The sequence below is a fragment of the Perca fluviatilis genome, chromosome 14 (genome assembly GCF_010015445.1).
Source record: "Perca fluviatilis chromosome 14, GENO_Pfluv_1.0, whole genome shotgun sequence".
NCBI lineage: Eukaryota > Metazoa > Chordata > Actinopteri > Perciformes > Percidae > Perca > Perca fluviatilis.
Window position 1 is genome coordinate 25,234,352 of NC_053125.1, and position 14,610 is coordinate 25,248,961.

A 14,610-nucleotide genomic window follows, 5' to 3' on the forward strand; every position below is an offset into this window, starting at 1 on the left:
TTGCCCTTTGGGTTTTTCAAAACTAAGACCTCGGTTGGGGATCTATTTGATCCAAAAGAACAGGATTATCTTGATCCCATTAGAAGGGTGGATTCAGTTGTGATTTTTCGAATTGAACTGGCTAAAGAACAAATCTTTAAGATTCAAGATTCATACTTTATTGTCATACAACTCTGTGCAAGTTGCTAGGGATTTGCTTCAGTGTGCTGATGACAGGACATCAACAAAGACACAAAAAAACATAAAGCATATATATACACACAGGTATCCCACACAAGATCACACTTGACACAGGCAGATAAAAGAGGGCACACTGCTCACCACATACCTGGATGACAGTTCAGGAGGCTAGAGTGACAGATGTCTGGTTATAGTTAGCATGGTGCATACGGGATTCAGAGTGCAAATCCACAAACTTTACAATAAATAGATAAAATAAAGCTAGTATGGGTGGCATAAAAACATATAGAAGAGTTTTGTAAAAACAGTGTAAAGAGATGTGCAAATTATACTGGCTCAAACCTTTTTTCATGAGGTACTGGTTCAGGGATGGAGAGCTGTTTAGAGATTTTATGGCTCTGCAGTATGTGCTGCAGAAAAGCCGAGGTCTTTGTCTTAATAGCTCTCAACCTTCTCCCTGATGGGAGGATGGTGAAACAGGAGTTAGCAGTGTGAGTCTCATCTTGTAGGATCTTTAGGCCTTTCCAGTGGATACGGGCCTCGTAGATCTTACAAATGGGGAGAGTTTGCCAGCCAGTGATTGTCGAGGCTGTATTGACTATCCTGTCCAGCTGCAACCTCTGCTGAACAGTACAGTTGCCATACCAGACAGTAAGAGAAAAGTGACACCTCGATGGCGGCTCGGTAGAATTGCAACATTCCCTCACAGGCTACCCCAAATTTCCCTCAACTGGCAAAGGAAAAAAGCTTCTGGTGGGCTTTTTGGTAATGTTGGTTATGTTATCCTCCCATTTTAAAGAGGACGATATTGTTGTGCCTAAAAACCTAAAACTGTCCACCTGCTCCACCATCTCTCCATTGATGTACAAGGGCTGGGACGCATTCCCACTTCTGTGGAAGTCGACCATTAGCTCCTTAGTTTTGGAGAGACATTTAACTCTAAGTTGTGGATCGAACACCATTCAATAAGTGAGAGGACCTTATTTCTATAGGCAACATCATCATCCTCAGAAATCAGCCCCACCACTGTTGTATCATCTGCAAATGTAAACCTTTTAACAGAATCAGTGTGATGTGCAGTCATTTGTGTACAGCGAATACAGAAGAGGTGATAAAACACACCCTGGGGGTAGTGGCGTTTTTGGCACGGGGCAACCGGGAAACATGGGGCGGCAGCAACATGAGAATAAAAAAAAATAAAAATGTCTCTGCGCCGCCGTGGTTTTTCTGTTTTCTATAATTTCACGGTGTGGGAATTGGCAGATCAGCGCGCCCCGCCGCTGCAGGCGCTCTGCTTGCTGAGAGAGATCAACACCCCCACTTTCAACAATGAAATGGACTAGTCCGTAACAGTGCTCCGGCGGCGGCGTGAAAGATAAACACAAAGTGAAAGGCGAAATGGGAAGTACACAGAGACGGAGCAAGACCAAGACAAGTCTAAAGCTTTTTTATGTCAATGGTCTAAACGCCAAAATGAAACAAAGTTACCTAAGCGGCTCAATAAAAGAAAAAGCTTGTTTTATGATTCATTAGGAGTATACAGTTTTAGTGTATTAATAAATGGCACTTTGTTGAAGTATTTAAAATGTCAACTCTCACTGATTCTTGCTTACTCATTACATGGCATTAGTAGTTTTAGGAGTAGGAGTTGGTATACATATTCAGGGGAGCGCAAAGACAGGTACAGCTTTATCAATACTAGTTAAACAGTTGTACAGTTTTATTTCCAACTTGTATATATATTGTTCTTATATTCTATCCCATTATTATTTCATGTATATTGTATCCTATTATTTCATTTATATTCTGTGTGGGCTGTGTGTCTGATATTGTGCTGCTGCAACACTGGTATTTCCCATTTTTCAAAATGGTCAGGTTTTAGTTTGAGTTGGGGTTTTCTGTTCTTAGTGCCATAGTGTAATAATTACATTCTCTTTAGTGTGTTTTTAAAATTTGTGTGATGAAGGATTTGTGCTATTTTTAATATTTATTCTATATTGTGTCTTTTGGCAATGTTGAAGGTAGAGATTGTGCACCTTAAAAAAAAAGGAGGGGGTCTCGCCCGGGCATCAATCAATGTAGAACCGCCCTGCCTGGGGGCAACAGTGTTAATTTGCTTGACAATAGAGATCTTGTTACTTAAAGTTTGCTGGGTAAAATTGTATTAAAAGCAGAGCTGTAATCTATAAAGAGGACATTTGCATAGTTGCCTGGGGCCTCCAAGTGCTGTAGAATGGAGTGGACACATAGGGATGCGGCATCCTCAACGGACCTATTTGCCCTATATGCAAACTGGAAGGGGTCTAGCCTGACCACACTGGACAGATGATTACATACTATTCTCTCAAAGATTTTCATTATAACAGATGTTAATGGTACAGGTCTGTAATAATTCAGGCAACTAATACTGGATTTTTGGGCACAGGAATTATGACAGCGGATTTAAAACATTGAGGGACTCTGCATTCCCTCACAGACCAGTTAAATATGTCTGTGAGGACTGACGCCGGTCCATCTGCTGTTGAGAAAGCGGGAGGTCTTTGTCCTAATAGCTCTCAACCTTCTCCCTGATGGGAGGATGGTGAAACAGGAGTTAGCAGTGTGAGTCTCATCTTGTAGGATCTTTAGGCCTTTCCAGTGGATACTGGGCCTCGTAGATCTCACAAATGGGGGAGAGTTTGCAGCCAGTGATTGTCGAGGCTGTATTGACTATCCTGTCCAGCTGCAACCTCTGCTGAACAGTACAGTTGCCGATACCAGACAGTAAGAGAAAAAGTGACACTCTCGATGGCAGCTCGGTAGAATTGCAACATTCCCCACAGGCTACCCCAAATTTCCTCAACTGGCAAAGGAAAAAAGCTTCTGGTGGGCTTTTTGGTAATGTTGGTTATGTTATCCTCCCATTTTAAAGAGGACGATATTGTTGTGCCTAAAAACCTAAAACTGTCCACCTGCTCCACCATCTCTCCATTGATGTACAAGGGCTGGGACGCATTCCCACTTCTGTGGAAGTCGACCATTAGCTCCTTAGTTTTGGAGACATTTAACTCTAAGTTGTGGATCGAACACCATTCAATAAGTGAGAGGACCTCATTTCTATAGGCAACATCATCATCCTCAGAAATCAGCCCCACCACTGTTGTATCATCTGCAAATGTAAACCTTTTAACAGAATCAGTGTGATGTGCAGTCATTTGTGTACAGCGAATACAGAAGAGGTGATAAAACACACCCCTGGGGGTAGTGGCGTTTTTGGCACGGGCGAACCGGGCAACATGGGGGCAGCATGAGAATAAAAAAAAATAAAAATGTCTCTACCCCGCCGTTTTTTCTGTTTTCTATAATTTCACTGTGTTGGGAATTGGCAGATCAGCGCCCAGCAGCGCTGCAGGCGCTTTGTTTGCGGAGAGAGATCAACACCCCCTACTTTCACAATGAAATGGACTAGTCCGTAACAGTGCTCGGCGGCGGCGTGAAAGATAAACACAAAGTGAAAGGCGAAATGGGAGGTACACAGAGACGGAGCAAGACCAAGACAAGTCTAAAGCTTTTTTATGTCAATGGTCTAAACGCCAAAATGAAACAAAGTTACCTAAGCGGCTCACAAAAGAAAAAAGCTTGTTTTATGATTCATTAGGAGTATACAGTTTTAGTGTATTAATAAATGGCACTTTGTTGAAGTATTTAAAATGTCAACTCTCACTGATTCTTGCTTACTCATTACATGGCATTAGTAGTTTTAGGAGTAGGAGTTGGTATACATATTCAGGGGAGCGCAAAGACAGGTACAGCTTTATCAATACTAGTTAAACAGTTGTACAGTTTTATTTCCAACTTGTATATATATTGTTCTTATATTCTATCCCATTATTATTTCATGTATATTGTATCCTATTATTTCATTTATATTCTGTGTGGGCTGTGTGTCTGATATTGTGCTGCTGCAACACTGGTATTTCCCATTTTTCAAAATGGTCAGGTTTTAGTTTGAGTTGGGGTTTTCTGTTCTTAGTGCCATAGTGTAATAATTACATTCTCTTTAGTGTGTTTTTAAAATTTGTGTGATGAAGGATTTGTGCTATTTTTAATATTTATTCTATATTGTGTCTTTTGGCAATGTTGGAGGTAGAGATTGTGCACCTTAAAAAAAAAAGGAGGGGGTCTCGCCGGGGCATCAATCAATGTAGAACCGCCTCTGCCTGGGGGCAACAGTGTTAATTTGCTTGACAATAGAGATCTTGTTACTTAAAGTTTGCTGGGTAAAATTGTATTAAAAGCAGAGCTGTAATCTATAAAGAGGACATTTGCATAGTTGCCTGGGGCCTCCAAGTGCTGTAGAATGGAGTGGAGACATAGGGATGCAGCATCCTCAACGGACCTATTTGCCCTATATGCAAACTGGAAGGGGTCTAGCCTGACCACACTGGACAGATGATTACATACTATTCTCTCAAAGATTTTCATTATAACAGATGTTAATGGTACAGGTCTGTAATAATTCAGGCAACTAATACTGGATTTTTGGGCACAGGAATTATGACAGCGGATTTAAAACATTGAGGGACTCTGCATTCCCCCACAGACCAGTTAAATATGTCTGTGAGGACTGACGCCAGTTCATCTGCACAATGCTTAATAGTAGCGAGGAGGATACGAGGTCAGTACCTGCAGCTTTCCTGCAGTTCTGCTTTTGTAGTAGGAGCCTAACCTCATCCTCCTCTTGCTTACCCAACTGCAGCAGAAAAAAGTACAGATGGAGATACATCCCCTAAAGGCAGAGATGGAAAGAGCTGGTGTCTGTCCTGTAAATGATTTTTGACTATTGGATAGTATTGTTTTTGTTTTGTTATTTAACATTATAACAAAATAAGGGATGTAAAATATTTCTGTTTATTACAATGTTTCTGTTTCTTAAAATTAAAACAAACAATGGCTATTTGTGGCCACCGGTATTTTGCCTACCTGTTGTTCTTTGCTAAGCCAGTAGGCTACACTGTTTGTTCCATTTAAGGCTCTGGTAAACAGGATTTGGTAATCCTGAAATTTGTTATTTGGATCACAGTGTTATCCAATGTTACTTTCAAAACTGGCATAAAAGTAAGATGGATCAGGTGATCGTGGATAGCAAAACATGGGATTTCCAAATCTGGATCAATTTGTTTTTCACATTTTTGAAACACTGGGCCCAGAGAACTGACAATAAGCAGCTTCAGTGATGTATTTCTGTCACAAGATGGCACTAGTTAGTAGAGTTTTTCAACTGAGGAAGAACAAGGAAGTAAGAGTGTACTATGATCTGAGATAGACTGTTAAGACAAAGCAGAGGGGGGACTAAAAACTGTAGTTAAAACGGTTTCTAACGGTCTTCAACAAGATCCTTGTTATTATTCAAACTATAACTTTGTGCTCGTTCTCCAATGATTGTTGTTTTAATTAGGCCTTTGTTAATCTGTGACAGTGCAGCCTATTAAAATGATGTATAGGATATATATCTGTGATAAATCTTTCAGTTGTCTTCTGAAAACTATTATACTAGTATAGGTCTAAATATATAATATACAGGCTATAACAGCAGCAGATGAATCAGGGTCATAAATACATCAGTTATTATCTGGATCAACAAACACTAATAAAGTGTTCAAACTGTCCAAGACAACACTGAAACATTTCTACAATATTCACATTTAATAACCTGGAGGGGTGTTTTCTTGAGGAGGTTCAGGGCTTGGACCCATTTTAATAAACTGGCTTGTCCAGCTTGTTAATAGCCAGTGTATGTTAATTTAGCTGGCCAGTTTGTAGATGTTAGTTAGATAGCACCAACATTTGGCCTTATCATAACTGGCCTGGCAACGCAAAGGCCAAGGTTTTCTTCCCTGATTTGGTGGGTGACTTATGATGTGTGCGGTGGGGAATTCTGGTGAATTTTTACGCCCCTATTTCTACATCTTTCTGAAGCAATTTGTGATGTATAATATCTTTATGTAAAGGGAAACATAGATTACAATACAAAAATAAAAACATAATGGAATACATTGCAATAAAGCTCTCAGGATTTCTGTATTGCTTTCAACTATTTCTTCATCTGTAGATCAACTTTTCTAATTATATCTGAGTCAGCACACATGTAGCCTAGGCAGGACTTACTCTTCCTTCCTCTTTTGCATATTTTGTTGGTGAAGTAACCTCCTTAAATGTGCATATGTGACAGGTTGTATATGACAACGTATTCAGACATACAATTTGTTTTGAGTTGAACATAGTATGTGTTTTCAAAATGTGTGGTTTCATTTGTATGCAGATAGCTAATTCAGATCCTTATCTGTGTGATACGTCGATGTGTTGGTAATGCCTAGGGGCTCCAGTAGGGGGATCGCGCTCCTCTTCCTCATTCAATACAGACGAGTGAAGGAAAGAGCTGCGTGTGTGTTTTTCTCTCATCCTTCTCCGTTACTATTCCCTCTTTAAGGTAATTAGCGTTTGCAAAGCACTGTATACTTATGAACACATGTTGATAGTATTTTTCTTTATGTTACTGTGGTTTTAAATGCATGGAAAATACGTTTTGTGGGACTTATTTGTTATTGAATTTCTTGCTAACTCAAGCTAGTAAGCTAAGTCGGATACCCGTGGCCACGTTGATGTTTGGGGAGCGTTGCCGTTTCATTTGTATATGTGTATATTTGTGTCTGCTTCACGTCATAATGACAAAAATTGAATGCATCTCCTTATTCAAGAAGGTTCCATGATGGTTTGGCTTGTTGGAGATGTAATTTGCATGTCATGTTTGATAAAGACGAAGTGAAGGAAAGAGCTGCGTGTGTGTTTTTCTCATCCTTCTCCCGTTATATTCCCCCTTTTTAAGGGTACAACATTTGGAGGCACCGCTGGGATGTTTGGCTTGAGGACCATCCCTGAGCTCTAAGTGGAATCCTCGCGGTCCATCATCCCATAAAACAACCCAGGCATCAGAGAGAAGAGTCTGACAAGGCGGTCAAGGTGGTCTTCGGACATATACTGGCAACTTGTATCCTGAAGTGAGCAAAAGTGACCACTAGGGAAAAGAAAAAACCAATTAAGTCAGATAAACACTTACTTTACTGCTTGTGCCAACTCTTCTGCTAAAATGGAGTCTGAATTGGAGAAGCTGCAACTGGAGATTAAAGGAAAATTGTACCAACTGACTGTCAAACAGCTGATTAAATTATGCAACACACTTCAGATTTTGGGATCAGGAACAGAACATGTGGCTGGTAAAACTCGCAGTCAGTTAATTTCTCATGTAATAGAGTATCTTGAGCGGGAAGAACTGGCCGACCTGGAGGATGAGGGCATGTCAGACCTCCTTAATGTTCAGGACATAATAGACAAAATCCATATGGCAACAAACCTAAGTGAATGTGAAATCCTAAGTCAAATTGATGAACAGGAAAACCTCCAGAAAGAGGTAGAGGCGTTGAGGCTGTCACTGAAAGAAAAAGAGGATGCAATGCATGGCCTAATGAAATCAAGTACGAAGAACCCTGCCAGTCCCAGCAAAACAGCAAAGAATATGGCCCCAGCACCCTCTAATGGTTCCATGTGGCGCAAAGATTTTAAGATTTCTGGCCAGATAGGTGAGCCAGGGCAAAAAGATAGGCTAACCTTTTCTAGTTTAGCCCGACAAATTGAAAGTGGGCTCAACAAGGACTATCCAGAGTCAGAGATTATTGATGCTGTAATCCACGCCATCACACCAGGTCTGCAGTTGCGAAGTTACCTTGAAGGGAAAGACAAACTTACCCTGCCTGCCCTTCGCAGGATCCTCAGATCCCATTACCAGGAGAAAGGTGCCACAGAGTTATATAAACAACTCACCTCTGAGGTCCAAAACGGTAAGGAGACCCCTCAGAATTTCCTGATAAGAACAATGGACCTGAGACAGAAGATCCTGTTTGCTTCTCAGGAAGCTGATTCAAGTCTAAAAATGTAACCGCAGCGTAGTCCAGAGTCTATTCATGCACACTGTCCTAACTGGCCTTCAGAGTGACAACATTAAGAGTGACCTGCAGCCTTACCTCCTGCAAACGAACACTTCAGATGAGCTGCTGCTGGAGAAATTAAACATTGCATGTGGCAACGAAAAAGAGAGGCAGGACAAAAAGAAACATGCTGCTCCATCACGTGTAACTAATGTGAATACAGTTCAGTCAAATGAACTTCCAGTGGAAAAGAAAAGCACCATCCCACAACGCACAGCTACACTCCCTCCGGATCTGCTTTCTGAGATAAAAGAAATGCGCTCTGACATGGTCCTGTTGAAGGACTTGAGAACTGAGGTCTCCCAGATCAGGGAAACCATCCAAAGATCCACACCTGCACCCCCACAATATCCCCAACCAAGCAGAGAACCAGCAAATATGCCTGCCCCATATCCAGTTTTCTCGCCCCCACAGCCCCCACATCGTAACAATGAATCAGATCCCATGCCCTTTTACAGACAGCAGTCACCAACAGTGGTACAGGAGTACCGTCCAGCATTCGGTCCTGGGCGAATGAGGGAGACAACTCAGTTTCAGCAAAGGTTTGCACCTCAGCGGTTCTACCCAGCACCACGCTCTCGCCCAAGGTGTTTCTCTTGTATGCAAGCAGGTGAAGAGTACTGTCAGCATTGCTTTAAGTGTGGAAGCAGTGAACACTTCCGAGCGGGTTGTAAAGCACAGAGACCAGTAGAGCCAGTTAGGAAGAGTCCTTTAAACTAAGAGGGGTTGCTCCCACGGGACATGGAGCGACCAGTAACATAGATAAGTCCCAAGCTTGCACAAGTTGTGAAAAAGAAAAAGGAAATGAGGAACTAAAATGTTGTTCAGTTTGTAAAACCACACTGTACTGCTCAAAAGAGTGCCAGGAAACCCATTGGCCAGCACACAAAAGACACTGTAAGCCCTATGCATGTTCAAATGTTAAGAAAAAGACAACACAGTTATGCGAGAAAATTAAATGCAAAGAAAATAGTGCTCTGGAGAAAACACCTACTGTAAGAGAGCTAGTAGGGAAGAAGTGTTTAATCAGGTGTTTCCTGCACAAACAAAAGATTCAGCGCTTTGGGACACAGGCTCACAGGTTTGTGCTATAGACGAACAATGGAAAAGAAGCCATTTACCTGATGTGCCACTCAGAGATGTAGCAGAGCTAGTCAACCCACTTGATCCGTTACAAATTGAAGCAGCCAATGGGACAGAAATGCCATACGTTGGCTGGCTTGAAGTGTCCTTTAAGCTTACCGCTAGTGATCATGAGTTGCTAATACCTATGCTAGTGCTGAAAGGCAACCAACAACAGTGTCCTATTATTGGCTTTAATGTAATTGAACACCTTGTCCTAGATAGCCTGCAAGATCAGACAAAGCAAGGAGACAAAGAGAAACTTGTGAAGGCTGTAAAAATGGCTTTTCCTCATCTCAGGAAGAACAAAGCAAAAACCTTTATTAATGCAGTGAGTGTAGGGCAGGTATGCGATCATAATGTAAGGACAGCAAATGAGAGAATCAGTGTGCCTAAACAGAGCTCCATCCAAATTGAGTGTCGAGTACAGGCCCCGCCTTTCAAAGAGGACAAGACTCTGATTTTCGAACCTCATGAGAATCCACAGTGGCCTGAAGGACTGGACTTTTGTGATACCCTTGTGTCAGTGAAGGCAGGCGTGGCTCCAAAAATCATTGTTAGTGTGCAAAACCCTACAGGTCATGACATTACACTGCCAGGAAGGTCTGTTATTGGAACTGTACAGTCAGTGAGGTCAGTGTATCCTGCCAACATATTCAAAACAGATCATCTACCAACCACATCCATTCACCACGTCCAGGCCCAGAGTTCCAGTGAAAGCCTCTCTGCACATGAACTGTGGGATCCTCCTGTTGATCTGACTCACCTTGAGGAACATCAGAGACAAATAGTCAGTCAGATGTTAAGAGAAGAATCAGAGTCATTTTCCAGGTCTGATGATGACATAGGCTGTGTCGGAAACCTACAAATGGACATTTCACTAAAAGATGTTGAACCGGTGTCAAAAGCATATCTCTCTGTTCCAAAGCCTTTGTACAAGGAGATGAAAGACTACTTACAGGACTTGATAGCGCAAGGGTGGTCTACCTCTTCCTACTCCCCCCAGTTGTCTGTGTAAGAAAAAAGACCGGGACTCTGCGCTTATGTATTGACTACAGGGAGCTCAATAAGAAAACTCACCCAGATCGCCACCCCATCCCCAGAGTACAGGACATTATGGACACTCTGGGGAAACACCCTCTTTCACTGCTGGACCAGGGTAAGGCATATCACCAGGGGTTCATGTCAAAGGACAGTAGACACTTAACAGCTTTTGTGACCCCCTTGGGCCTGTATGAGTGGGTCCGAATTCCGCCTTGCTCATGAACGCACCTTCAGCATTCCAGCGCTGCATGGAACATTGCTTAGAGGGCTTAAGGGATGAAATATGTGTGCCTTATCTCGATGATGTTCTTGTGTTTAGCAAAACCTTTGAGGATCATGTCAGTGATGTCAGAAGGGTGCTGCGACGACTGAGGGAACATGGGATAAAACTGAAACCCAGGAAATGTGACCTGTTTAAAGCGGAAGTACGGTACCTTGGGAGGATTGTGTCTGCTGAGGGAAACAGGATGGACTCTGCTGATACTGCTGCAGTAAGGGCCCTGAAAGACAAGCAGCCAGGTACTGTCGGTGAACTAAGAGCAATATTAGGACTGTTGAGTTATTACCGGCAGTACATCAAGGATTTCTCACGTATTGCCTGTCCCTTGTATGAACTGTTTAAAAAACCTGCAGAGACTGAGACCCTGCAAAACAAAAAGAGGAAGTGGCAAACTAAACGAAATAGCAAAGGAATGCCATCCAACACACCCATTGAGTGGACTGATGCACACCAGTCAATACTGGAACAGTTGATAGACTGTCTCATTCAGCCTCCCGTTCTAGGCTTCCCAGAGTTTTCACAGCCCTTTATCCTCCATACTGACGCTTCCAACCAAGGACTAGGTGCAGTTTTGTACCAAAGACAGAATGGGAAGCTTCGTGTAATTGCCTATGGCTCCCGAACTTTTAACTGCAGCCGGAAAGAATTACCATCTACATTCAGGCAAATTAGAGTTTTTAGCTCTCAAGTGGGCAATCACAGAGAAATTCCGTGATTATCTATACTATGCACCATTCTTCACCGTCTACAGTGACAATAATCCACTTACCTATGTGCTGTCCACTGCTAAGCTGAATGCAACAGGGTGCCGGTGGGTAGCAGAACTAGCAGATTTCAATTTCACAATCAAATACCGCCCTGGTAAAGAAAATATTGACGCAGACAGTCTGTCCAGAATGCCTTTGGATGTGGAGACATTCATGAAAGAGTGTTCAGAGGAAATGGCATATGATGTGATTGGTGCAGCTACACAGGCAGTGGAAAATCAGGATGAATCCAACGTGTCTTGGTCCATGGGCATTTCAGTTGAATGCGCGGCAGTTGCTACAGGCACACCTCTCATTCCACTAACAACAGGACAAATTAAACACGACCAGAGGAATGATTCCACTATTGGATCGGTGGTTCAGTTCAAACTGGCTGACAAAAAGCCATCAGGTCAAGAACTAAAACAACTCAGTCCACAGATCACATGTCTTCTCAGAGAGTGGGACAAACTGGAAATTAATGAAAGTGGAGTGTTGTACAGGAAAACTGCAAACAGAAAACAGTTGGTTCTTCCTGAAAAACATAAAAGTACAGTGTTAAAGGAACTTCACGATGAAATGGGCCACCAAGGTGTAAACAGGACAACATCACTGATACGAGACCGATTTTACTGGCCCTACATGCAGCGAGAGATAGAGGATTATGTTGCAAGAAGATGTGTGTGCCTCAAACACAAGAAGCCAAGTCATGAGACAAGAGCACCGCTGACGAGCATTGTCACCACTCAACCGTTTGAGCTTGTCTCAGTGGATTTCTTGCACCTTGATAAATGTAAAGGTGGTTATGAATATATTCTTGTAATCATTGACCATTTTACACGTTTGCACAAGCTTACGCCACACTTCCAAATCAGGCAAAACAGTGGCAGACAGAAATATTTAATGACTATGCATTGAAATTTGGCTTCCCAACAAGGATACATCACAATCAGGGTGGTGAATTTGAAAATCAACTGTTTACACAACTGAAAAAGTACTGTGGAGTTGCTGGGTCGAGGACTACTCCCTACCACCCTCAAGGGAACGGACAGGTAGAGCCCGTTTAACCGAACATTACTCCAGATGTTGAAGACCCTCACAGAGAGACAAAAGACTCACTGGAAAGACTCACTAAACAAACTGATGTACGAGTACAATTGTACCTGCAGTGAAGTGACGGGTTTCTCTTACCTTTTTCGTAACGGGGCGTCCCACGACTGCCAGTTGACATGTTGTTCAACTTGACCTCGGAACAAGGAAACTGTAATAACAGTAACTACATGGAGAAGTGGAAGCAAGGCATGAAGAAGCCTATGAGATCACAAGAGAAAATGCTCATAAAGCTGCTGTAAGGAGTAAGAGACATTATGACAGTACAGTGAAAAGCTCAGTACTACAGCCTGGTGTACGTGTGTCTTAATCAGGAACATGACACCTCGTGGTGGTCCAGGAAAACTGAGGAGCCACTGGGAGGATACTATCCACACAGTTGTGCGCCAAGTGAGTAAGGACATCCCTGTTTATGAACTGAGGCAAGTAGGAAAGGAAAAGGGAGATCAAGGATCTTGCGCCGCAATCTTCTCCTCCCATGTGACCACCTGCCACTGGAAACCTCAGTACAGCCAAGAACGCGAGGCAGAGAAATGTGGAGGAAATCAAGGAAACAGAGCAGTCAGAGGAAGAGGACGATGACGAAGTATTATCCAGTTCCACTTCAGCACCAATCTGAACCGTGCCTTTCTGAGACAATCAATCCTTATGCGTACTAGTATACCTCCCAAGCTTGAACGCATACAATCTGAAGAAAACATGCCGACTGAGAAAGAACAAGCATTGGATGAAATGGAAAACTCACAGGAGAGAGAGGACAGTTATGTTGAGGGCCTGCAACTGGAGGACGCGCTCCTTCGCCTGTGTCAAGTGATCTCAGTGATGAGGAGCGTCAGCGGCCTAGACGCTCAACACAGACAGCCCAAGATCTTCACATATGACCGGCTTGGCTCACCAGCCTGTTACAACCTTAGGACACTACAGCGGCAAGACTGTATGGTGCCTTGGACATACACTGTGCAGCCATACCACTTCCAGCACTTCCGACATTAAAGATGTGGAAGACAGAAACATTACACGCCACTGAATTGAGTTAGTACATACGCATTACACTCAAAATGGACTGTTCAGCACAGAATCCACATTTAAATGGACTGTTGCACATGAGATGGACTGTGGTTACACTCAACATACACATTTATATGACATTGTTGCTGTCAGTCACAGCACATTCATGGACCTGTATTAAAGGCAAGTGCACTTAACTTGGACATACTATAAGAACCGTCCAACAAGACGGTAATGAACTCTGTGTAACTACGTGGACACTGTAGGTCAGAACAAGTACGGAAACAGAGAACTAGGACACTGAGGGACACTGGATGTTTATCCGAATATGAAAGAATGTTTGAAAAGAGTTCCAGTCTGTAATATTGCACTATATAAGAGAAAATGCAGCTGAATTGTTGGTCTGAAATAGTGGTGCATTGTGTATCTATTAATGTACGGTTTAACGCCTTGTCTGCACTAAAGGTCAAAGGTTAGGATGTTGGGGACAACATCTGTTTTGAGGGGGAGTATGTGACAGGTTGTATATGACAACTATTCAGACATACAATTTGTTTTGAGTTGAACATAGTATGTGTTTTCAAAATGTGTGGTTTCATTTGTATGCAGATAGCTAATTCAGATCCTTATCTGTGTGATACGTCGATGTGTTGGTAATGCCTAGGGGCTCCAGTAGGGGGATCGCGCTCCTCTTCCTCATTCAATACAGACGAGTGAAGGAAAGAGCTGCGTGTGTGTTTTCTCATCCTTCTCCCGTTACTATTCCCCTTTTAAGGTAATTAGCGTTTGCATAGCACTGTATACTTATGAACACATGTTGATTGTTTCTTTATGTTACTGTGGTTTTAAATGCATGGAAAATACGTTTTGTGGGACTTATTTGTTATTGAATTTCTTGCTAACTCAAGCTAGTAAGCTAGTAGCCGGATACCTCGTACACTGCGGAGTCTGAGTGTTGACGTTGATGTTTGGGAGCGTTGCCGTTTCTTTTGTATATGTGTATATTTGTGTCTGCTTCACGTCATAATGACAAAAATTGAATGCATCTCCTTATTCAAGGAAGGTTTCCATGATGGTTTGGCTTGTTGGAGATGTAATT

General features: G+C 42.5%; 1 protein-coding gene across 1 annotated transcript in view; it reads left to right on the forward strand.

Moving 5' to 3' along the window:
- The window catches only part of LOC120573104, a 75,738-nt gene that overhangs the window by 20,410 nt on the left and 40,718 nt on the right, over positions 1-14,610 (forward strand). The gene's annotated exons all lie outside the window — the stretch shown is intronic.